Source organism: Tachyglossus aculeatus, chromosome 4 (assembly GCF_015852505.1).
Source record: "Tachyglossus aculeatus isolate mTacAcu1 chromosome 4, mTacAcu1.pri, whole genome shotgun sequence".
Taxonomy (NCBI): Eukaryota; Metazoa; Chordata; class Mammalia; order Monotremata; family Tachyglossidae; genus Tachyglossus; species Tachyglossus aculeatus.
Genome location: NC_052069.1, coordinates 124,146,947 through 124,150,109, shown reverse-complemented (window position 1 = coordinate 124,150,109; position 3,163 = coordinate 124,146,947).

Sequence of the window (3,163 nt, the reverse complement as noted above, 5' to 3'; positions counted from 1 at the left end):
TGAGAACTATCATGATGGGAACTTGAGGTGTTTTGGGGGATTTTTTTTGCCCACTGCTAGACAAGTGCTTAGTACAGTGCTTTGCACTCAGTCAGCACTCAAATACAACTGAAAGAATGAGAGACAGACCTATTGGCAGCGTTTCTCTCCTCCAAGACCACAGCCTTCCAGCTCCCTGGGATGCACAGGCTCCTGGTTTGCAATACTCACAGAGCTCTTATTTGAACAAATTCAGTCCCCTACCACGCATGAAGCATCATACATGGTTGCTGGCAAGATATACACACACCCCTTAGGAACATAGCAACAGGAAGGAGCAGAAGAAGTATAAAAATACTGTAAGAAGGAGGCGTTTTGCCTCCCTGGATTTTTTTTTCCTTTTCTATTTTCTGTCTTTGTCCTTTCTCTGGGAGGGGAGGGCTGGGCCAGGGAGATAGCAGTGATAGAGGAAAGGCTAGGAGGAGGAGAAAGTGGGGGGAGAAGCAGAGGAGGAGGTTAGAGAAGGAGAAGGGAGGAAGTTGAGGGAGCATCAAGCAAAAGGAGGAGGAAGGGTCAGGGGAAAAACTGAAAAAAGAGAGAGGAGAGGAGTGGGGAGGAGATGAGAGACAGAAGAGCGGGGGAAGGTAACCCACAAGGTGACAGCACATTATTTTACTTAGCCTTTAGAGTTGCTGAAAGCAAGGTCTCCAATCTCCCTGCATGGGACAAACTCCACTGTTTACTCATCTCCGGAGAAGGGTGAATCAGTGGAGAGATCAAATATTATAATTGCTGCCACTTGTGCACAATAACCAAGGTACTGGGGGACGGCAGAGCAGAGGGGAGGCGGAGACTCTGTTTTGGCTCCAGTGCCGACATAACCCACTCTGATGTTGTTTGTGCATGGAAGCCTTTTTAGAAATATATGGGCTCTACTTTAGAATGTCCCAAGTGGTAGTCATCTGGAGGGTCAGGAGACATGCAATTACTGCAATAATCGTGCAAAGATCCAGCCCTTCCCTTTTTTTAAATGATATTTGTAAGTGCTTACTAATTGCCAGGGACTGTACAAAATACTGGGGTAGATACAAGATAATCAAATTGGACATGATCCGTGTACCACATGGGACTCACAGTTTTAATCCCCAATTTATAGATGATGAAAGGAGAAGTTAAGTGACTTTCCCAAGATCACACACTAGACAAGTGACAGAGTCAGGATTAGAACTCAGGTCCTCTGACTCCCAGGCTTATACTCTTTCTGCTAGGCCATGCTGCTGCTCATTGATAATTCACCTTCATTTTCTGGACAAAATGCCGAGATTAGTATTAGAATTGTTCTTTGGTTAAAGGATGACACTGCAGAGGGTGACCCTGCATCCATGAGTGTGCTTGAAAGAGAACTTCTTGCACATCCCAGCCCTGCCACGTGTCTGCTGTGTGACCTTGGGCAAGTCACTTTGCTTCTCTGGGCCTCAGTTACCTCATCTTTAAAATGGGGATTGAAACTGTTAAGCCCCACATGGGACAGGGACTATGTCCAACTTGATTTGCTTGTATCTACCCAAATGCTAATTCAGTGGCACACAGTAAGGGCTTAACAAATACCATCATTATTATTTTGTCAGTGAAAATACAGTATGTTGCTTTTCCTTTGCCATTTGGACTGAAAGCTCATTGTAGGCAGAGAATGTGTTTGTTTATTGTTGTATTGTACTCTCCCCAGCACTTAGAACAGTGCTCTGTACACAGTAGGTGCTCAATAAATATGACAATGAACGGTGAACACTGCTCAGACTCTGATGAGCTATCCTGTTCTGTGACCATTCATTCATTCCTTCATATTTATTGAGTGCTTTCTGTGTGCAGAGCACTGTACTAAGCACTTTGGAAGTACAAGTCGGTAACATACAGAGACAGTTCCTACCCAACAATGGGCTCATAGTCTAGAACCACAAACTACAGGGATTACACAGACCTTTCCTGTAATAAGGATTGTTCCTGGACAGATGGTACATCTGCTGCAGACCCTCCTTCAAAACAAGATACAGAACAGGCTTTATCAGCAGTGATCACCTCGAGCTATCAATAATATGGGCTCGCTCTGTTCACCAGTCTCAGCAGACTTAAACTGTTTTCCGGGTCACACTGTGATAAGTCTCTTATTCCCTGCTAGCCTAAGAATGTCCACCTGAACAAAGATCAGAAGACGTTTAGGTTTCAACAGGGATCACATGATACATTAATGTAGCCTCTCTTCAATCCACCTGGCAGCAGCACCTGTGTTTGCAGAGGCAAAAATGAATTGACGGCTGGAGAATGAACTCTGCTCCCCCTTTAGATACCAAATATTTATTTTTATTGTTCTCAAGATTTTCCACAGTTCTGAAGTGTGGGGGAAACAGAGTGCCTCTGCTCAATCTTTCAATCAATTAATGGTATTTATTGAGTGTTTCCTCTGTGCAAAGCACAATACCAAGTTCTTGAGAGAGTACAATATAACAGAGTCGGGAGACACAATCCCTGACCACAATGAGTTTACTTACACCAGGAATCCTTATTTTGTTATTGTTAAACTACCTGCATAAAGGTGAAGGGGGAGAGCTGCAATTGCATTTCCTCAGATTGTTTGAAATCTGATTCTGGTAACAGCAAAGCAACCACTGAACCCACACCCTGCACCCCATTCCTTTAAATTCTTCAATAATAATAATAATAACTGTGCTATTTGTTAAGCACTTATTATTGTGCCAGGCGCTGTACTAAGCACTGGGGTTGATACAAGTAAAGCGGGTTGGACATTGTCCCTGTACCACATGGGGCTCACAATCTCAATCCCCATTTTACAGATGAGGTAACTGAGGCCCAGAGAAATGAAGTGATTAGCCCAAGGTCACCCAGCAGACAAGAGGCAGAGCCAGCATTCGAACCCATGATGCTGTGACCCCCAGGCCCATGCTCTATCTATTCATTCAAATTCATTCATTCAATTGTATTTATTGAGCACTTACTAAGTGCTTGGGAAGTACAAGTTGGCAACATATAGAGACAGTAGAGACGGTCCCTACCCATCAGCGGGCTCACAGTCTAGAAGGGGGAGACAGACAACAAAACAAAACATATTAACAAAATAAAATAAATAGAATAGTAAATGCTAGATCTATCTATCTAATGTTTCGCCATC